Source organism: Anas platyrhynchos, chromosome 3 (genome assembly GCF_047663525.1).
Source record: "Anas platyrhynchos isolate ZD024472 breed Pekin duck chromosome 3, IASCAAS_PekinDuck_T2T, whole genome shotgun sequence".
NCBI lineage: Eukaryota > Metazoa > Chordata > Aves > Anseriformes > Anatidae > Anas > Anas platyrhynchos.
Window position 1 is genome coordinate 47650128 of NC_092589.1, and position 22826 is coordinate 47672953.

Here is a 22826-nt window from a genome sequence, read left to right on the forward strand (position 1 = left end):
TGGGGAGGAGGAGGAGGAGGAGGAAGGGTGGTGGTGTGGCTGGGAATGGCACGGCTCCGGCCGTGGAGGGTCGGGGGGTGGGTGTGTAACCCTGTGCGACTGGCCGTGGGGTGAGGCTTCTTGCAGCCTGGTCGCACAAAGCGGGAGCATGTCACGTTTGTAAGGTGTTTCATTTTGCTTCACAAAACACGGGCGCACGGGCAGTAATTCTGTCTCACTTCATACAAATGACTCTGCATAGCTTCCTAGCTATGGAACACCTGCATCTTGGTATATTTTAACCAAGTGTGCATGAGGTTCTGCTGTATTCATCGACCATCTCTGAGCAGGTCTGCCTTAACAATGGCAAACTTCCTGCCAAATTTGACTGTTGCTGGACCGATGTCAGACCCGCTTTCCCTCCCCTCCTGAGCAGTGAGGAGGACATTGGTAGCGGAGCTGTAGCTAGGTTTGCCTCGTGTCTCCATGGGAAACGTGAGGGTATAAAGAGCCTCCCGGACAGATACTGAGTTCCTTAAAACTTCTGAGTGCTTTCACATCCAATATAACTAAGATCTCCAACTGGATCAAAAAGTGATTCGCTCATTAAAGACTGAAGTATCAAGGAGCTTACTTGTGGAGCTGAAAAATGCTTTGTTCAGAGTATGAAGGGTGGCAGAAAATTTGAGAAATTTGAATGCGTAACAGCAGAAAATGCTGTTAATAGCATGACTGGGGAGGGAAAAAAAAAAAAAAAAAAAAAAAAAAAAAAAAAACAGCCAAGTTTGACAAAGAAAGGAACGAATACATTAGAAACAAGAATTTGAGAATTGGGGAACTGCCAGGGTAGGTCTTTTCTAAAGGATTAATTTGAACAAAGATATCCAGAAATCATGCAGCCAGGATCTTTTGTGCTGGATAGTTCTTTGTGTGTGATAATTGGAAGTGGGCTTGAGATGGGCTCGTGGGGAGGTCTGGATGGTGAGAGCCACTGGTGTCCCTGGAGTCATACAGCTGATGCCTGCTTGGAGCGGTACCTCCTTCGATGAACATTAACACCTGTTGGTTTTAGTATTTACCACATTTGCTGCTCTCTTTTAATGGTAAATGATAAAGTGTAAGTATTTTCATTTGAAATGTCCATAAATCTTATAAGCAATATTAGGAAAGACACAAAAAGTTATTTCCTTCATACCACCAAAAACTGTTAATTTTGCATGTAGTGTACCTCTGGGTGTCAATAGGCATGGTGTCACAAGTTAACCACAGTTCCTTTTCTTGCTAAAAGTCTGAGAGCCCTTTGAAGTGTCAGGGCCTGTTGTCTGGCTCATCCTGTCTCAGTCCTCTCCCATCTGATATGATGGATCACATCTGGATGTGCTCAGGAGAATAGATGTGTGCTCCTCTAAGAGCCAATAAGCAGACTGAGTTTCATACAGCTGGGTTTTACTCTATATTAGATATCCCCAAGGAGCCTCAGCATGAGACTCCCAGCTCATAACCCTTTTAGCTGCTGAGAGAGTTATGAGCAGCTGGTGCCATGGGTATTTAAAATAATCGATTCTTGCTTTGGGGTAGATAGCTTCCTGTCTTCCCCCAAACACATCAGTGTCATTTACAGTGGAAGAAAAAAAGGAAAAGGAAAAAAAAAAAAAAAAAAAAAAGGAGAGGGAAAAAGAAAAGGAAAAAGAAAAAGGGTCATTTTTTTAGTTAGCTAATAAATGGTATCAGGCTTTCTGCTGATGTGAGCAAGCCTGGAGAAGCTAGGGGCAGGTGATCCCCATCCCTCTCTAATGAAACAACTCACCCTTGAGCATCACTCAGTTTTCTCCTAGCTTTTGCCTGCATTTAACCTTCCTCACCCCACTGACAAAATCACTGGCTTCTTCTGAGAGCTGAGGGCATACCATGCTGCTGCCTAGCTGCTTTTGTGTGTTTCCTCACCAGAAGGCTCTTGTAAGCCCAGCTGGTCCATGGTCCTGGTGAGGTGCTCAATGGTTGTGTCTGCCACTGGTAGCACGGGGGCAGGGGAGCGCTTGGTGGTGGCTTTCCTGAGAGGACTGGTGGGATGGCTTCTTTTTAGGTAGAAACTCTCCTTCCAGTCTGGTGGCAGCTGAGGAGAGTTGCTTCGGGGTGTTGGGGTTTTCTTTTTGTGTGTGTGATGTACTTGAAGGCGAGTTCTGTTTCCTCTCTTAAGAAAAGTCTCTCCTAAGTGTTGGTTTTGTAAAGAGCGAGCAAGAGCTTTTGAGAAGGTTTTGCTTTGATACTTCCTGAAAGAGAAATCACCACTTTGCAACAACCAATTAAGGCAATGTTCGAGTTCCCAGCTGCCATCTGTACAACAAGGCAAGTCTCAAGTGATGCTGATTACCTGTAATTTCTGCTTAGCTCAGTCAGCACCCAAGTTACAAGCAGCTCAGTACCTGGCTTCCCAAAGAAAGATGTGTTTCTTTTCCCTTCCCAGTAAGGACTACCTGTGGCAACAGTCTCACAAAATAGTGCTGGTGGTTTGTTATTTATAGATACTGTTGCTGCTTCTGAGAATATGGGGAAAACATCGTGATGCTGAATGAATTCCTGCCTGTAGCAGGGCTGCTCAGCTGCTGGACTCTCATCTGGATCTACGCCCAAGACAGCTTCAGGAGGAAGCCAGCAAAATAGATGCAGTGTGGGCAGGGAGCCTCTTCCAGAGAAGGCAGCTAGTTCCCAGTGACAGCAGAAAGATGAGCCCACAAATAATTAAATAATCTCTTTTCATCTTTCATTACGCTTATTTAATTCTCCTCAGGCAGGTGCCACCAGAGGTGCAGGGGTAGGCTGGTGGGCAGCCCTGTCAGGCCTGGCTTTGCGTGGGGCCACTTGGTGCCCTGGTGGGCCGGAGCCCTGTAGAAGCGGGGTACTGCTCAAAGGGCACTGCAACAACAAGCCTGTGACGTGTGCCTGGGTATGGGCACATGTAGCTGGGCTCCTGTGAGCTGATGTGATGTGGGGATATTTCCCTATCGGCCTTGCTGGCCACCCATTTTCTCCTGGCAGGCTGGCAGCGAGGCTCAGTGGCGATGGCAACCCCTGTGCAGCTCTGCTGACAGGGCGCTGGCCTGCCCTGTCTCAGTGGCTGTCAGGCACTTCATGGCGGGGCACAGGTCTTGTTTCTCAGCAAGAAGCTGTGGCTTTAAACTGATTTAAACAAACAAAGAAAAAAAAAAATCAGTATTTTGATTTGCTTGCTGTCTGGTTTCTGAAGGCCTTGACAAAGCTCTCTCCATTTTAATAAATGCTTCTATGATATAATCCCCCGTTTCTTTTTCTGTGGCTACTACTATTGTAATTTTTGTACCGTTCTTGGCAGTGAGTTAAAGGCATCTCCCCTTTCTTATCCCTGCTCCCCATGCAGTATAAAGCTTCCTAGCAAAGGCAGAGTAGACAGGTGAGTAAATGCTTCTCAGAGGCTGTTGTGTGGGACTGTACATCATTGGGAATATCTATTTATTTGCCACTTTGTGCAGTACTGAACAGCTCTTAAGAATGAATTTCATTATTCTAACCAAGTGGACTGGCTGGCTGGCATATGCTTCCTCCGTGTTAGATGGGAATGACTATAACCTCTTCTCATTTCAGCCTCAAATGCCCCGTACAAACATTGAAAAGGCATGCTCTAATAACCTGGCATTAAATACAAAGTTATGGTATTTTGTATTTGTTACGGTATGCAACCATATGTTCTATGCAGAATGATTCTTTTAGTTCATAGGTAGTCACTGAGCTTGCTTTAATATTGAGAAAATTAATTTACGCAGGCTACTTTAGGGTAGATGCTCAGCAGATGTATTTGATTGATAATACACAAGGTGTGCTTAGCATGTGAATCCTATGAATTACAAATAGAAAAAAAAATACTAGTCTTTTTGCTGCTTTCGATCGCAGGACTTCCTTGTTTTTTTTGACTGAGCTTACTGTAGGCTTCTGTCAAAAGGGGAAACACTCTCATCCAATTACTATTAGTGATCATTATGGTGTCTATCAAGGTAGTAATATTGCAGAGGGAACTACTGTGGAACACCAAATACTGAATTCATATTGATGCTCATAGTACCTCTTGGACTGGTTTTTGCTCCCTTGTATGTTTGAGAAAGTTTTGTGTGTGTGTGCAGGATATGGAATTCACATCCTACTGATAACCCTGCTTTGGGTCATACTGAAAGCTGAGGGGGTGTCTTTTTTTTTTTTTTTAAATTTCAATTCTGTTCTGGTGTTTTTACAAAACATGTTTCTCTACAGTGTTTCCCTCTGCTCCTATGGGAAATGCCATGCCTTTCTTTTATTTACAGGAATAAACTGGTTTGTATATCATCAGGAATTAAAAATCTTACAATTTGTGTATTACTTGCAGTTTGTGTGTTGCTTCCAAGAGTTTCATGAAATTTCAGGAAGAAGAGTAAACCAGTGGTCTGTAGGCTTAAATGTGGTAATCAGGGATATCTCCACTTGGAAATTATTTAAAAACAAAACAAAAAAAAAACACACACACAAAAACCTCAACAACAACAACAAAAAAAAGCTGAAGGCTACAGGAATACACATTAAGAGTGCATATATTTCAAAACTACAGACTTCTTGGATCAAAGTAGAAGGAAAAATGAGTTGTGTAATGCAGTACTGACAACGAAGTAGAATCAAGGACTGCAGAAGTCAACTGCCAAATGAATCTCTTGTCTGACTATATGACTAAAGAAATGTTGTGCTAGTGTTCTTTTGCAACATAAAAAGTTTTTTTTTACAAGTCCTAAAACATACCTTTCTTGAGTTTGAAGTGTTGATTTTTTTTTTTTTGGGGGGGAGGGGGGAGAGTATGTTATTTTTCTTCTTCATAATTTCAGAGCAATAAATCAGAAATAAATTTGCAAGCAATAACTATCTGTAACCTCTGGTGGACTAATACAGATTTTAAGCAGAATGGGAGGTGCATAGCAAGCCTGGTCTGAAGATGGCTGTGCCAGTACTGGCTGATATCCAGCTGTGGCAAACCTCTCCCCACAGCTCAGGCTGAGCTGCTTAATGTGACTGCTCCCCAGCTTGGGCATTCACAATGAGATCAGCCTGTTTAAGCTGGAGATTTTTTTCTCATCTGTTTTGCTTTGACCAATATGACTAGGGAGAGTTTCTGCAAGTGGCTGAGTTGATGCAAATGTTTTCCTCTAAATCTCTTGGTTATACCCAGCATGACCAAACACTGCTCATAGTGCATTGATGACTCAGAGTCTCAGAGTGTTTGCATTCCAATAGCTGTCCTTTGCATTCCACATTTTTCTTCTCCCCTCCCTGCCTTTATATATATATATATATATATAAATATAAATAAAATGTAGGCAGAAACAAATGGATACAGAAAAGGTGTTCTTAGTAGTAGTCATTAAACCAGTCTATTTCCATTACTTTTTAAATGAGGTCATATGAAAAGATGGATTTCATCCCACCTGACATTCACAAATGTGCCTAAATGAACTGTTTTAGTTGTTTCCAGGGGAAACAGCAGGTTGTATGAATGATGCACTCATCCATGCCTGGGTTCTGCTTGACAGACAAGGGGTTCTGCTTTACTTGAGAAGAAAGCCGAGCAGGTCACTAGCACTTCATTTTTTTTTATGAAAATAACAAAAATACATTGTTTATGAGATCAGATCTTAAGGTCTGAGGTGTTTATATAATCATTTATAGCCTTGAAATTTATCTTCAGTTAATATGACAACAAGGTTAATAAAATAACCCTTGTTTTGATTCTCTGAACAATTCATGTCCCCCCTTTGTGGCTGTTTTGTTCAAAAATAAAGAGGGGGGAAGAGTGTATATTTGAAGTACAAAGGCAGAAGATAAAAGCATCAGTCTGTTTCTGTTCCTCCTACGTAATATTGCCATAGTAACAAGATGGATGTGGCTGTTCATCACTGGAAGCAGAGGTAAAGCAGACACTATTCTTATTCAAAGGAATATTAGTAAAATACAGATTCTTAACATGTCAATAATGAATTAGGAAAAAACTATCTGCCCTACATAGCACACTCTGTAAGCTAATAATAAAGTGCCACTTTGAAAGAAGAGAGAGCAATTAAGGCATTTAGCAAACATTTATAGTGCTGTAAATCAGAGCATTTTATCTTCCACACAAAGCCATGCAGAGTTGCAAAGTGCAGCCGCAGATAATATATTCTGACATTAAATTTACATGAGACCAGCCGCTCGCTCTCTTCTGTCTAATATATTTCTGTCATGGCAGTTGGTTGTGGTTATTGCCAAATATTTGTACTGCAGCACTGAATACTTGTGCTCTAATCAAGAATAAAGTGGGTAAACTATTTTCTATGTTTAGGACTCATCATGTCTCTTAGATCCTGGTGCTATTTTTTAACCATTAAACAACCTCCAGAGCAGGTGAATTTATATTCCAAGTATGCGCAGCAGGTAAAAATACATATATTTGAAATTTCAGTGAAAAATGTTCAATTGCACTCGATTAAAATTGGAGAAGAACAAAAAAGTGCACCTATATCAGTGTACTTGATGCAGCATCTCCACACTTTGTAGCAATGATTTGATTGGCTTTTTGGCTTTTTGTCCGATAACAGCCCTTTCTTGTGAGGAAAAAATTATCTGTATTTGATCAAATTATGTGTTAATTTGCACACTCTCTCAAAGTGTTTGTTGATTTGGAAATTTCTTTTTTCCTGAAGGCTTCTTTTGCCTGAACTGTGTTTAAAATGAGGACCTGAGGAGTGAGGCAGAACTTCATTAGCAGCCACAGCCGCCTCCTGGGGCGTGGAGGTGGGACATGGCAGCAGGAACAGCCATCCCTAAACTGCACTACTCTCTGCCAGCCTGGGCTTTGGATTAAAACACAAGAACTAGAGCTGGAGGTAACAGATCTGGGGCAAGGGAAACTGTCCTCAAACACATGGGAAAATGATAGATTTGGGTCAGAGTCAGACTGAAGGGACAGAAAGGTTCAGCCAGGAGGAGCAGAGCTGGAGGCTTTGCTGCCCTTGGAGCTGACAGAACTCAATAGACTGTGTTGAGAGAGCTGGCAAACCTCTGCAAGACCTAGAAGTAAAAGGTTGTCCTGGCTCCCCTGGGGTTGACTCGGGTAGCAAGTGACAACCTGGCACTACAGACAGTTGCTTCCTTCAGTTGGGTCTGTGCAGGCACCCAGACTGTCTTGATCCTGCTGGTGGCTGGTGTGGGGGGAAAACATGATGCACACAGAGTGTCATTTCTTTGAGAAGCTGGGTGGAAGGCAGCATTCACTTTTTCCTTTTTGAAAATAGTGCCCTAGGAAGTTGCATACACATACATGTTGATATTGAGAGGACAAGCACACAAAAGTTAGGTCTTCAGTAATTCATCCACCCAGTTTACTTGTGGACTTGTATAGGCTTTTTCTAAGTGATCTCAGCTTCGTTTATTGTTTAGGATCTGCTCTTCCTTATGCAGCCTAGTTACCTTCCTAGGAGTTTGTTACCCTTTGCTGTGATGTTTTTTACAACATTTTCCTGTGCCAATGTATGGAAAATTCCCAAACCGCATCTAATTACATTACCTGTTTGGTGATGGTGACTTGTTCTGCTTGATGTTGACCATGTTGCCTGGTAAAAGGCTGGCAAACCCGAGCTACTGCTTCCTGAGCATACTAATAGGGTCCTTCTTTCTTGCATTTCATCTGCTGAGGAATCTGTGTGTGTGAAGGGAACAAGTAAAGCTCATGCGACTCAGTCTCTTTTCACAGTTTGAACAGTTGCCTAAGGGGTATTTTTATTGCTTGTCTGTGAGCAGTAAATGCTTTTTCTGTGAGACTGTGGCCTGGCTTGTGGAGCTCCAGTTTCAAAAGTGGCTCTTCTATTTTCAGGGGAAGCTTTGTGTATGCGGGAGTCTGCGTGTTTGTGTGGAGCTCTGAAACTAGGATTTGGAAGAGGAAATCTTGCTTGTGAAATGCTCTTTCTTGTCAGATTACTGTAATTAAAAGAGAAACCACTTAGTTTAAGAAGCAAGTAAAAAGCAAGATTCCTCTCTACCTGGCTGATGCACTTGCTATAGGCTAAAGTTATAGCCTCATGTGCCATCTTCACCTTGTCTAACAGAGAAGAGAGTTGAAATATTCTCATGGAATTTAGTCAACAACGTGGTTGTTACATTGCTCTCCTGGAAGGTAAAAGGATGTGTGCTTGAACTCCTTCATGCAGAGGGAGTGAATTAACTGCTACTAGCCTGTTATACAAAGTTTGCCAACTTTGGACAGTTTTCACTATCAGAGATAACAGAGCCGTGCTTCTTTTTATTGGCCCTTTTTGGTTAAATCAAGATTTATAGTGAAACATCTGAGTGCAGATTTGAGAAACCTTCTTAGGTACTTTGTTACTTAGGATCTATTTTTCCCTCTGCAGTCAGGGCATGGGAAATGTCTGTGTACCTGTGAGAGGGCACATCTCCAGGACTTCATCCTCAGGCTCACTGAAGCATGATGGATGTGGGTTTTGGTGTCTGACTTGGACTTGTGAATTCCAGACCGAGAGCTGAATGCCTGAAATACTAGATGGAGCAGTGCCAGGTGTTGCCTCAATTTAAGTGTATGTCTATTTAAACTTGTGTGGATTCAAGCCCTTGATTTATGTGTGTTTGATTTAGGTGATTTTGCACGTCTAAGATCTGTGTTTAATTTATTTTTTATTTTTTTTGGGGGGGGGGGGGGATCGAGATGGGAGGAGAATGATAAAGTACTGAGGTTAGGACTACAATGTGTACTTTCTGTGGGGCTTTGTTTAAATTCTTTAGAAAAGGTAGCCAGAACATCACCTACCACAGAAGGGAATGAAGCAGTGTTGACACAAGGCAATGTTGTTTTGCGTGGATTCAACACAGTACCTTTTGTACAGCAGGTAAATAATTCAGCACTAGACTAATCAGAATTTGGCCATTTGCATGCCATCCAGCAGATTCCTACTTGGATTTAAGAGTGCATTTACAGAGACTTCTTAGCAATTGTGTTTACTCAGGGCAAAGTTTAGATTGTGTAAAAGAAGGACAGGTATCTCAGAATATCTTCTGAATACTTTTCTGTTTTTCCTGGTGTCCATGCCAGGATGCTACACAACATAACTCACCTTGATGTGATGGCAGTCTTCTATTGCTTATGTTACTTCCTTTTCCTACAACAAACACCTATTGAGTTGTTGCTCACCTGTTTTGAGACTGAATTCCCCTCAGCTGGTATTGCAGGAGGTATGGAAACTTACAGTAAAAGACATGTTGCATGCAGAATCTTAAGTGTTGTAGGTGAAGATTTGTGCTGGACAAGCTTCAAAGGAATCTTAGATTGTCTTGGTCCAGAAAAGTTTCTTGTGATGGTTTAATTGTTTTTGTTTATACTTAGTGCTGCAAAGGTGCAGAAAGCTATACATAAACTTCTGAACTGTGTTGGTAGGGAAGAGGTGAATAGGCACAGACTTGCAGTGCTCCCTCTTCATCAGAAGTAATCTATGTCTGTTATTTTAACAGTGTCACTGAGATGTGAATTCAGCTCCAGAAAGTGTATAGCATTGTCTCGGAATGGTACTGTCGGGAACCTCTGTGTGGGAGGAGGCAAATGGGGTATCAGGGAACTGCTGCAAGGTGAAAATAGAAAAATAGGGCTGACATGAAGAAGAGTAGGCAGGAGCACCACTGCATATTGTAGGTTTTTCTGTATGACTTGGACTTGTGAATTCCAGACTGTGAGCTGAATGCCTTAAATGATGGGAAAGATGGAATAGTGCCAGGTGTTGCCTCAATTTAAGGGTATGCCTCTTTTGACTTCTGTAGATTCAGGCCCTTGATTTATATGTGTTGTGATTCAGGTGATTTTGCACACCTAAGATCTTTGTTTAATCTTTTGGGGGGAGTGGTGGGGGGTGGTAATAAAATACTGAAGTAAGGGCTATGGCAAAAAGAACAAAAGGTCCATGGCACTGTTCCATTTCTCTCATAAATCTGTCTGTGTGGTTTTCAGTAGGATCATCTTGCCTCTGAAGAATACGACTACCTGTACCATCCATCAGTCTCTTCCTTTTTGAGGCAGGAGATCCCTGTGTCATTCAACATTAATCCAGTGTGGGAGAATGTTCGTCTGAATCAATAGTGCAATTGGTGCTTATTCAACTCACTGCTTTTGGTAGGACTGTAAAGGTTTGCTTCACCTCACTGCCCAGAGCACTTTAATGTTGGATTTAGAAGTTAGAACAGGAATGGGTTAATTATCAATACTGATTTTAATTTTCTTCCCTTAGCCCTCTCCTCTAACAAAATGCTCTTGAAGCCATAAGGTACGGTTGGTGTGTTTCTTCACTCCAGGCACTGTTACTGCCTAATCCTTGGGGGTGAGGGCTGGGAGGTTCTGTGCCAAGGCTGCATTCTGGGCTTCTCAGCTCAGTGGGTGCCTGCAGACCTTTCTGCAGGGTGGGAACAGCCAGGATTATGCATGTTTGCTCGTGTCCTTGGTAGCAAAGGATCGCTTACAATGCGGGCAGGATTCTCCCCACTGTGAGCAATGTGCCTATTGAGCACTACTTTGGTGTTTAGCCAAAGAGATGGATTTTGCAAATAAGCAGGAGAAGGAAGTAGTGGTGTTTTTAATTTATTTTATTTTCCTAAACAAACCAAATTTTCTTTCTGTATGCCTGTCATTTTTATTTTGCTGTCTTTTGTTGCATCTGCTTCCTTTTGCTGCTTATTAGATACACATCAGATATGCAACGACTTTCAAAATCAGTCACTGGCATTCTTGAGATTTCATAGCAACAAATTGCACCAGTGGGCGAAGGAAGAAGCAAAGTTGCACAGAAACGTTTTCGGTAATGACAGGTACCCCTGTGAGATTGTAACTATTTTCTTTGCAGACTTCCATCTCCTGCAAATGGGAAAAGTGTGTTCAGACGTAGTCTCAAATAGCATTTGCTAGGAGCAAGTGAATGTACATGTTCTTAACTGCTTTGTGTTGCCTCTTGACTGGTGTGTGAGCTTGTACCACCAGAAGCATTGCCACAAAAGCTATGGCTTTTTATGCCACAAAAGCTATGGCTTTTTATGGTTTGGGAAAACAGGATTGCTTTCTGAAGGGTCTGCTTCTTGGAATGACACTTAAAAAATCAATGAGCCCTGGGGGTTATCTGGCTAAGGCAGAGATGAATGCTGAGCTATTGGTAGTTTAAAATAAACCAAGAAAAAATAATGTCACTGATAGAATTCATTAAATTGCATTAAATTTTCCTTTATGTGGTACTTGAGTACTTTAGTTCCTCAAGCCAGAGCTGAGATCATAAGTCAGTGCTGGACAAAGAGCTGACTTGTGTTCATGGCATTAAACAACTCATTCCAATCTAGACATCAAAAAACAGAGCTTGTCAGGGTCTTATCCTGAACCTGTGCATTGTGCTTGCCTGGGATGCTTTCTATTTTCTAAAACTTACAGAAAGTCTGACAGACACCTTGTTCAGTCAGGTAGTGCTGCTCTTCAGAGAAGTCTGGTCTAAGTGAGACATTGGTGAAACGTTTTTAAAAACTCATGCTTCTAATTTTGCATGTAGTCTAAGAAATGTAATTTTGACATTCCAGTAAAATTCTAGATTTTTCAAAACGCACAACGTGCACTCAACCAACTAACATAGTTTACTTCTTGTATTATGAAGTAAATTAATGCTTTCCCTTTGGATGAGCAACTAGTGCTGTTTTACTGCCACAGGATATCCCTCCAGCTCCAGCTGTTTCCCATGTCCTGCAGGTCCTGTGTCATATCTGCCTACCTGTATGGATGTCCCTGGTATACTATAGCATCACACATGGTGCAACAGTTCCTGTATTTCAGCAGGATTTATAGGTTGTATAGGAGGAAATCTTTGTAGTTTACTGGTGCAGCTTGCAGGGTTTGGGCTGTAAAACTCTGTTCTGTACAGCTGCATAGAGTGTCTGCTGAGTGTTAATTGGTTCTTAAATATGTACAATTTCAACAGCAATTTACTGGAGATGTTTGAGAACCTGAAGCAGGCTGTTGGTTTTTGAAGTCTGCTTAGCATGCAAAAGCCCAGCCAAGTTCTAGCATCATTCTGGTTATCTATTGAAATTGTAGCTAGGGTTACAAACCCAGGCAGGCATGTTGGGGTCAGTTACCAAAAGCCTTAGAAACAGCATTGATGCTACTTGTTATACTTTGAAATAGTTTATTAGCCTGTGCTATTGCTTAATAGTAGCAAAATGAAAAGTATGAATGAAAATCTACACTCAATCAGAAGTATGAATTGCATGTATTTATCAAAGTTCAGAACTGTATATCAGCAAAGGTAAGCATCACCAGAAGAGCAGTGTGTATCCATTGCCACAACTGTACAGCTTCCCTTTTCTGACACTGATATCTCTTTGTGCAGAACAACCACAGGCAAGAGGGGGCTATCAAAGGTGACAAAGAGAAGAAGAAAAACAGCAGATCAGCATTTAGCAATGAGGACAAAGAAGGTGTAATTAAACAAGACCTGATGGATCAGATAATATCATTAAAATCGGTTTTCAGGTAACTGATTCTGCTGGATTTAAAGATTTAATTAGCAGTGAAATGTCTCAGTTGCCCAAAGGCTGGAACTCCCTTGTGTAGTACCCTGGTGCAAAGGGAGTTCCTCTGTTGATGGAGTGCCCAAGTAATTCCTTGGTTTAGATGATAAGAGAACTGATTCTGATATCACTGGTTGTGCTTCATTTTACCTGTGGTAAAATTTATTGTGGTTATTTTACCCATTTCTTTAATTCATTTGTTTATCCTTTATCTCTGCGTGGGAAAGAGGAAAAAATGGACCATTTAGCCTAGTTCTGAAGACAGTCCCCAGAAAAAAACAAACAAACAAACAAAAAACAGCACCTCTCCTGTTGTGCATTCTTATTAAAACTAAGGGAAATGAGATGAGACCTTTACGTGTACTATCTTGCTATTACAGTGCTGTGGCATTCATTATTTTCAACAGACAGATGACAGTGGGCAGAGGAAGGCTTATAGGGAGTTATTTTACCATTTTTAGTGTATTCACCTGTGCATCAAACAATAGCTGACCTTTGTTAACCTAAAAGTTAGAGGCACTGTATTCATCAGTATTTATTTGCGTAATGACATATGCAAATACATGGAATGTCAGAAGAACTTTAAAACCCTTTTGTAGTCAGCGTTGTGGGATGCTCTCTTAATACCTTCTTACAGTTAATACTTAACTCCAGCATTTCCTCTAACAGAGCACAGAGGGAAATCAGGGGCAGACTTCCATATCTCTCAACTCAAGCATTGCTGATAACTAGAAGAGATTTACCTGTAGTCCAAGAACAATTGTTAAGTTTGCATAACAGTTCTATGCAGTAGCATGACAGCTACAATTTTTTAGTGCCAGAGACAGTAATAGTATACAGTTAAAAGCCACCTTTCATTCTATTGAAAGTTTGATTCTGCTTTTCTTCCAGAAAGCGAAGTCCTGTGAGTTCTTTTCCTTCTTGTACTGTATCTCTGAGTACACATTGTTATTTAGCATATTAGGTAGCTATAATCACTTCTCTGTACACCTTTGTCGGAGATGTGTGACATAAAGGAACATATACATTAAGGCAGTTAGTAATTGAAACTCATGGAGACTCGAGCAGAATGTAGAAACAAAGAGTAAGCTTTGCTCAAAAAATATATGTGTACGTAGTGAAACAGGGCTTCAAGGCATGCAGGTTTCTGAAGCTCAAGGGAGGGAAGATCTGTTGCTGTGGGTGTATCCTTTCTGGGTAGGTGAGTGGGCACCAGGTATTACTGCATCAAAGCCAGATCAATGTTGCCATCTGCTGGGGAATCTCTGTACTTGCCAGAAGTGTTTAATAAATAAATAAATAAATTCTGATATTTATAGTTATAGATATTCGGTAGTTATAGATACATATATATTTTTAGATAAATAGATATTTGTAGTTACATAAAACTGTGGATTTTGAAAATATGCAAATAATAGTGTGTGCAGATTAGCAGTATGTCATCATCTGAAAAAGAAAACCCACCTTAATTCTTCCTAATTGAGAATAGAGAAAATAAACTTCCAGAAACTGAGGAAGGGGAAAAGTTCTTGGGCTAAATCTGATGGAGTCTTCCTTTTTTTTTTTTTTTTTTTTTTTTTTTTTTTTTCCCCCTCAGGAGGCATGACCCTCCAGCAGTTATTACTGATTTGAGACTTCTATACGTTTCTTTTTAAATGATTCTGTATGAGGTATTTTTGCTCCTATTTACTTATTATGGGCATTCTGGGTACAGCTCATCTCAATTTCCAATTTAGCCAACAAGTAGTTTTAACAAATGCAAGTGTCAGTATGTATCTGCTCCTGAGAATTCCACAACACTACAAGGAAATAAAAGGTATGCATCGTCTTAGTTATATTAACTGTTTTTTTTTTTTTTTTTCAATATAGTGCAGATAAGTTTCTTAGATATATATGAAAGATCAGTCTGTCTATTCCCTTTTAAAGACAATGAAACAAATACGTGGAATGACTATTCAAAGGGCTTTTATAATTTAAAATAGTTTCAGCTTGCAAAATAAGTCAGACTCCTTCAGTTCTCTATTTTATCTTTCATTTGTCCAAGCTATATATATATATTTCATACTTTATTGACACACAAGTAGTTAACAAAAGACCTGCCAAGAATAAATTACTTGATGAGAGAGGCATTTTTTTCCCAGCACCACCTTAAAATGTGTAAGGGTCTCTGTGGGTGGAGAAATGTTAAGTATGCATGCTACCAAGACTTGCTGAGTAAAGAAGTTCAGAAACAGAGTTCAGATTCAAATATCTGATTTTAGGCTCAAACAAAATCATGAACAGGAAAAAAGAAAAAAAAAGTGTGAAGCTGGGGGATTCGAGGATGTTGGGGAGGGTAACATAACAAGAAGGTTGCACTCTATATTTATTACTTTTAATAAGACTGGTGTGTTCAGTGGAGGATCTACATGGTTTCTATTACTGAAGATTAATACAATTTTCAAGCTAGGGAACACTGTTGGAAAGTCTGGTTGTTACAAGAAACAACATAGTCAAAAAGAGTGAGAAATCGGATTAAGAGATGCAGTTTGATGGCCGATGTCAAAAAATGCCTTTTTAGAGCCATTAGTTCAGCAGAGTTGATGTCAGACAGTGTGCTTCCTTCAACAGAACAGAGCAGTGACACTTGCGAAAGTTTTCCTCTGAATCAGACCACTACACATTGTCATATTAACAACAAAGAAAGCAGTTTTTTGTTTTTGTTTTAACCCTGTCTTCTAATGTCTGAATGTTAAGCCTTAAAAATTTATCTGTCTCTCTCGAGATTTCCGTCTGTTCTTATGATATGACTTTGTGCTACAAGAAGAGAAAAGACAAATTTCTTCCCCCTACCTCTACCTCATCAGGTGGATGAAATACTTTGGGTTAGGGAAGGAATTTGCTTTCAAAAAGACTTTACAAATATTTTGTCCTGAAACCTTTTTCCTAGTCTAAATATTTTAGAGGTGCACTCTTTTCAATCAGACACTGAGTTCAGACTGCCTACAGAGCTTTATACTTGTCCTTCTTTTGGTACAGGAAAGGATTTCACTTCAGTTCAGCTGAAATGGACAAATAAACTCTGAGGGCCTGGATTATTAAGGTTAGGCTTCAGCATAGATGCAAACATGTTTCAGCAGTTTATGCATAATAGTAAATACTAAGCAGATTTAAAAGCAAAAAATTACCATGTATAACACTCAGTAGAATAAAAGCTAAATTAATCAGGCAAAAGGGAAGGAAGGCAGTTTGCAATGGTAATTACAAGTGTAAGTAACTTTTTTTGTAATGATAGATGCAGAGTATGTGAGATGGAAAAAAAACTAATTATCATGCAGTCACTGAAAATGTAGCCTACTAAGAGCAAGAAGTTTGGTTTTCTTCCCTTTTTTATTCCTCTAATATGATATATGAAGAAATTCTGAAATAAATCTTTTTAAATAAAACAAGACCTGTTAGTAACAGACAGAATTAAACTGCCGTGCCTAGAAACCTCAGACAACCCACCGAACTCCAAACAGTTTTTATAGCTCGCAATTCACCAAATGCCAATTGTGGAAATCTCCTTCCTGTCTGTCACTCAAGTCGCTAACACTGGCATCCTTTTATGGACTCTTCCTCCTCAGTAACTACTACTTTTTTTTTTCCTCAGAAGAGGAGAAAGTCCTCTGAAATGTTTGCTGTTAAACTTGTTTCATTTTCTGTAAGAACTTGGGAACAATCCAGTGTGGAAGTTTTCGCTCCTTGTGGTATTATTTTGTTTAGATATGAATTTCCACATGCCGTCCTGGATTGTTATTGCCAAGCTTATGGTTCTGCATTTACAAAATCTTGTTAAGCTGGCTCTCTGACTGGAATATAGTCAGAGCAGTGATCTAAACAATATTTTGTTCGCTTAGTGCTAGCTTGCAGGCAGAAACATCTCCCACCTTTCCTCTCTCATCTGCTGTGGCTGCTTCTGTCAGCTCATGGGTTTTGCAGTGAATTGCCCTGTTTACCCTTAGCAAATCTTTCTCTGCGCTATCTTCATTTCTTCACGCTAGTTATTCCACTTGCAGGGTCTGTGAAGACATGAACGTGTTGGCCTCTGGAATAGATGCCACAAATCAGTCTAGCGCTTCTTTCTAATTTTAATGGAGATGAGCTACTAGTTGTAATTTCTTGAATCTCTCAGTTAGGATGTAGAGAGACCATAAATCTTAAAGCAACAAACATTCCGAAATCCTACGCTTTGAAGTGAATAGGAGCTCCTGGGTCATCAGCACTTTGGGGAAACAGGCCGCTTAACTAGGTGTCCAAAGCCATTACAACCCTCTTTTTAAAAAAAGCTTTGGTCACTGTTTAAGGAAACCTGCAACAACAACAACAACACCAACAACAAAAAGTTCGAACATTCGAACAGTGCAAGCAGCAACTTTGCTCAACAGCCTGAGACAAAGCCTCTGGATATCAGAGCATAAAAACTCATCACTCCTGTGCAAGCCAACTGTTTTGTTTTATTTCTGGTCTTAAAATTTGAGGTTTGTTACGTTTATTATTGTTACATTTAGTTTGGTGGGTGGAATGCTGATTTTTTTTTTTTTTTCCTTTTCCCAAACTTTAATATGAAAAAGGAAAATTAGAAAACCTAAACCAAATGCCAGATTTTTTGTTTCTTTGTTTGTTTTTAAGGGACTTCCATCAGGACTTTTCATTCCATGCTTTACAACTTCCCCTTCCAAAACCTACGCCCATTTGGGCATGGGAAATTATATTCTAAGCAACTGCTATCAAATTCTGCTAAACTGAAAATTCAGTTCATCTGCATAGTCTATGTAGAGGAACAGTGAATGAATCAATCATGTTGTGCACTTTTACTTGAATAGGAGACTTGTTTCTGGAAGACTAGCACCGTTTTCCTGGTATGTAAACTGTCTAAGCACTATGAGGAATTTGATGGTTCCTGATAAATCCATGCAAATCAATTAAACAAGGATACAGGAAGAAACATGAAGACAGTACCATCTGTTAGTGCATAATATTGTCGCACAAGCATTTCCATTCTACCTCAATGTAAGCCCCTCAGCCTTTGTTGGGCAGTCCTTGAAGGCTGACTTTTCCTGTGGCAACGTTCAGCAATGGGGTTTATTGGGTTAACAGCATGCACAGCATGCAACGTGCATTTTGATGGCATAGCTGTGCTTCGGCCACACCGATTTGTAATCTCACTGTGGGGAGGTGCTCACATTTTGTGTTAGGTAATTACTCTGTCTGAATAATTTTGCACTGAATCTTGTGGGGTTCAGAGGCACCAGAGCACTGCAAAGAAGTCATAAGAGCTGAACTATTCTGGTAGAGAGCTTGGGGGCATTCCCTATACTGAGAAGTATAGTTTCGCTATTGCTTGCAAATCTACAGCATTATTCATGTGCCAGGTCCTTGGTAGGCTGCAGCAGAAAGATCAGCAATCAGAGTTCCCTCCTTGCAACAACATGATCTGGACCAAAGGCATCACTAGGTCGTGATGTCTTTTGCATTTTGTGGTGGTGGGTCCCTCAGGGTCCTCCTAGGACCCTGCTACGCTGATGGTTCTCCTCTCCAGAGACCTCAGGGCTATACTTGAGTACCAGAAAATGACCCTGAGCTTGCTTCTATGGCAAAGGCTCTGCCAGCTTTAGTCTCAGTAAAGCACAGCCTTTGCACAGTTGTGACCTGGCAGACAACGCAGATGTGCTTGTGAAAAGGCACATCTCAAAAGCACTGTTTTACCAATACAAAGCTTCCATGCTTTCTGATCCTAGTTTTATACCTTACCCATCACAGTGTTGTATAAGGTGACACTCCATTTCCATATTCTTACCACAGACCACCAGTGTGCAATACATATCTTCCTTTTCATCTGTCACTTACTTTACAGGACTTTGTCATATTTGTTATGTAAGTCTTTCCCTTATTAGCATTGTTTTATGCAGGTGGCTCATCTGCTGCTCACAGCTTCCATGGGCTCTTCTTTGATTAATGCTTTAGTAAAGCCCTCCTGTCTCTTCAGCCATGCTCCAGCAAAACCCACCTGTTGTGCACTGGCTGGCACTACCAGTCTAGTCAAACCCCATAACAAGAAATTAGGAGGCTTGTTTCCAAAAATTAAGACAAAGGGTAAGCAGGTTTTTCAATGTTACAGATCCTTTGGGAACATCTCATACTTATTTATTTATTTTAGTGTGGTATTCTTACGGTTCGACACATAATGTGGTGGAAAGTGTGTGAGCCTGAGTGTTTCTTTCATCCTATGTTTTGTTGATTGGGAGTGTATTAAATGTGATTACATGGTTCCCACAGGATTGGGAATAATGGTCTTCCTTTTTTTTCCCCCCTGTACTTTGTTTCTTTTAATGTAATTGCAAATGGTAGAACATGGTTTCAGATGCCTTCTGTGAAGAAGTTTAGACATTCCTAATTCCATAATATAATGGCAAGTAAAAGAAGAGAATGCACAATTCAATAAATAACATTCGTATCAAGTATAGGTTCTTCCAAACATTCGTAATTTTCTCATAGGCATCAACTGAACTTTATTTTTAAGCCTACAGGTGTCAGATCTCTCTCTCTTTTTTTTATTTTTATTTTTTAAATTTTATTTAAGTATGCATTTGTTGTGAAATTTTAGGTGAATCATTGTGGCATTGAATATAATTAATCAACCTGAGGACTCCAAAGAAAAAAAATAAGTAAACCAAAACAGGTGTGTGATGTGTACTCCTTAAATGAAAGGAAAGGTCAATGGAGCATTTGGTAGTTCTACTGGAGGTATTTGTCTGTTCATCTGTTACAGAACTAAGCAATCATTCTGGCCTCAGCTCAGGAAGGGAAAGCATCCCTGCTCAGGGCAATCTTTGGTACTTACACACCTCAAGTTAAGCAAGCATTTCAAATGCTGCTCAAAACAGGGCTCTTCATGTGGCACATTCCTAATTCAGATTCTGCTTATTGCTTTTCCTGTGGTTACTGGTCTTGCCACATTTGTAATGATGCCAGCAATCTATATTTTTCTGGCAGAAGGGGAAACTGGAAAACTACAGGAAGGGTAGTCAGTATATGGCAACATAGGTGAACTGCATCAATTCTTATAGGCATATCTTACCGTGGTGAATAAAGAGTGATGGGACACTGTAAGATGAATGTGTAGATTGAATGGTTGCAATTTGCTTTCCTGTTTAGTTATTAGTTTAAAACTTCTTCAAAAATTAAAATTACATAAAAATCAGAGGAAGAAGAAACTTTCCAAACAGAAGGTCCTTTATTTTATAAATAACGAAGAGTGCTGCTTCTTCTGTTCTCTAGGTTTTAAAATATTGAAACTATATATAATACCTTTTTATACCCTGATGATCTTATATTCTAAAATACGAATTGTCTTCACAGAGAAAAATGGCATTTGTGATTTTCACTTAGCCATAGATTTTCTCTGTGGTGAGAGAAAAATACACTTTTATGATGGGAGTGAAAGCAAGATTATTACTGTAAACATATATAGTCCCATACCAAAAAGAAAATTAAGCTGTTATATCGTTGTGAATTTTCATTGTTTGCTTACTTTTAGTTGTTTTTGTTGTTGCTGCTGTTGGTTTTGCTTATTTATTTATTTATCTTTGTTCTAGACAGGACACTGCTGCTTCCAGACCCTCTAAAGCTCTTGTGGGTTGCTAAGATTCAGCTTCACTTGTGAAAAATGTGTTTCCATGGCAGGACAGCTAAAAAACATGAGCATTTCTGAGGTGCTGTGAGGTGATTTTGCCAAGGTCAGTTTCCTTACTTCACCAAGTCCACTTGAGCATAAATCAGCCTTGTCTTTACGGTTTGTTTTTCTATTGCCATGGAGTGGGCTGTGTATGTGGTTAATGCTGAGAGAGGTGGTATGCAGCATAAACAAGCCTCTTTGGATGAAAGGCTTCCAAAAGAAGGGGAACACCTGCCCAAGTGCTGCAGGCACACATGCACTTCACATCTCACTGCCTCCAGTACAGAACGCAGCCTGCAGTGCATTTGGACGTACGTTACATTGGTATGTATGTACTTCTGCATGCAGTCTCTGTGGTTCACTGAGCTCTGCTTTATGGCTCTCCTGTTTTCTTAGGTGTTCCTCCCTTGAGCTTGCACCCTGGCTATTTTGATGATACACCCAAGAAACGGAAGAGGATGTGCAGGAGATATCAGTGGTTATTTGACTTGCTGCTAATCTTTGAATGCAACAGTACCCAGTCACACAGTCAGAGCAGCACAGCCCTCCAGACACTGTGACAGTCCCCTGCAGCTGTCCTCCCCTATCTGCAAGAGAATCTGTGGCCTGAAACATGGGACCTTCTTGCGTGCCTTCTCAAAGCTGGAGTTCAGGTGGGAGGAGGGTGAGAGACTTCTCATCAGTGGCCAGAAGGGCAGGTGAGATTCAAAAATGAACAACTTTGTAAAAAAAGGAACCCTTGTACAATGATGGCTGTGGCATGTATGGGAGGAACAGCATCTTTGGAGAAGTGCTGGGAGCATCATTTCAGTATATGTGTGGTTACTTTCACACGGATCATTTGAAGTCAATGACATAGGCACAAGTGCATTTTGAACACAGTCGAGAGATCAGTCTCCTTGAGAAGAAGGTTAAGAAAACAAACGAAACTTGCCTTGTAGAAACGGTGGGACAGGGTGGGGGAATCCCATATTAGCCAACATTCAAATTACTGCATTGCTTTGTAATTTCAGAACTCTACTTGTCTATTGGCTTTTGCATTAAAAATAGGAAAGCCACCAGACTTCCTTCCAGCTGACAAAGAAAAGTAACCGGTAATTGGCAATTGCCTGTTTTTATTGGCTGCTGAAATCAAATGGGCCAAATATTGTCACTGCAGTCTTGAGCTGACAAAATAAGTTTAAAGCTGAGAACCTTCCCAGGCTAGGAGAAGGTATCTGTATGCTGTTTTAATAGTGTCTAGCCATGTACATATTGACCAGTCTGGAAATACAACTATAGATTGGAAAAAGAAAAGAAAAAAAAAAGTTGTCTTATTGATTTTTCTAATTTAAATGAAGATCTGTGCTATATATATATATTTTTTTTAATATTATGTTAAAACAGCAGTTAATACAAGAGATAAGTTTCTGTGTTAACAAGCTAAGAACAAGATAATCGTTTCACAGAATTTTTATTTTAAATTTAAATGGAAGCCACTTGGGTTTTTAAATTATTCTGATTCGTATGTGACTTTTAAGCAAAACTTTTTTTAGTCTTTCTTTATTCTAATAATGAAAGCAAATTTGTTCAAATCTATCTTTGCTGTATTAGAACTATGAAAAAAAAAAAAAACAAGTTGAAATTTTGAGAAGTTGCTTTGCAAGGAAAAAATGTACAGAAAATTTGTTTGAATGTGTGGTTTAATTAAGATACTACTCAATAAAATTTCTGGATTTTTTTTTAAGGATAACTATAAACTAGGATATATGTACATAGATGAGATGAGCCTTATCTAGCTTTTTATTTCTCTTTTAATGTTTGTTTTTTTTTTTTTTTTTTTTAACATTTTGCAGATGTAGTTTTTTTTTTAAAAAAAAGAACACTAAAAGATGTAACTTTGAAATACCTTTGATGTTTAAAACTAACTAGGATCTCTTTCAAACGTTTCTATGAAATGTAGCAAACACTTCAATGTAGCAGACATTCTGCCAATTCTTGTGCTTCATGATTTTGATACTAGAATCGTTTTCATGACTTAGTAAGCAGGTTTACAACTCAGCGGCCTTATTTTGTGTATAATATTCCCAGTAAAGAGTAAAAACTGCAAGTAGTTACTCTAAAAGTCTTGGCGTTTAACTTGATCTTTTGAAGGTTTCCTTAACTGAGAAAGATCCTAACAAAAGTAATAGTCTGACTCTGCAAAGCGTTTTCATCTGAACTTGTAATTAAAAATATGTAATCTGATTCTCTCCCTGCACAAGAAGGAAATAAATCTTCTGTTTAAGAGGGCCAATATATCTGGTGCCACATATCAGGTTGTCTCTACAGGTCCCTGTTAAAGTGGAGTTGTAGGCTTATTAGCATCCTATTAATATGTGCATAAAATGTAGTCTGTGTCTGAGCCCAAATACACAAGCTGGTAAATCAAAGAGAAATCCTTCACACCTTTTGCTGGCTTCATCCTGAACTTTTATTTATCTTAAAACAACTTCCTTAAGGGAATTTCCTCTTCTAAAGGAAACACTTTTCTCCATATTTAACAAGAATACTG

At 39.7% G+C, this 22826-nt stretch overlaps 1 long non-coding RNA gene across 3 annotated transcripts; it reads left to right on the plus strand.

Annotated features, from left to right (window-relative positions):
• Positions 1-45: 45 nt before the first annotated feature.
• On the plus strand, positions 46-21999 carry LOC113843382 (uncharacterized). Of its 3 annotated transcripts, none has more exons than XR_011808300.1 (4): positions 46-1961; positions 2177-2329; positions 20218-20354; positions 20690-21999. It is a non-coding gene; the product is annotated as an uncharacterized lncRNA (long non-coding RNA). The 3 variants fall into 3 exon arrangements; XR_011808299.1 differs by lacking the exon at positions 2177-2329 and adding an exon at positions 12417-12559 and having other exon boundaries at positions 20214-20354; XR_011808301.1 differs by having other exon boundaries at positions 46-1935.
• The last annotated feature ends 827 nt before the right edge of the window (positions 22000-22826 follow it).